Here is a 230-nt window from a genome sequence, read left to right as displayed (position 1 = left end):
TGGGTGACATCGTCACTGTTCGCCTAGCGACGGGGACGCGTGTCACGGTTCCGAAGGTCCCTGTGGACCTCGGAGTCAAGTCTTAGGCTCGGATGCAAGGTATGACCTCATCCTAGGAATGGTATGGTTGGAACACCATAAGCCATGGATTGATTAGAAGTCAAAGACCTTGGGCGCTACGCGCACGTCTCCTGGTGGAGCTTTGACGGGTCATGAATCCACCTCTACTG

The sequence above is a fragment of the Plasmopara halstedii genome, assembly GCF_900000015.1.
Source record: "Plasmopara halstedii genome assembly, contig: Scaffold_2386, whole genome shotgun sequence".
NCBI lineage: Eukaryota > Oomycota > Peronosporomycetes > Peronosporales > Peronosporaceae > Plasmopara > Plasmopara halstedii.
The sequence above is the reverse complement of the archived record's forward strand: the minus strand, read 5'-3'. Positions refer to the sequence as shown.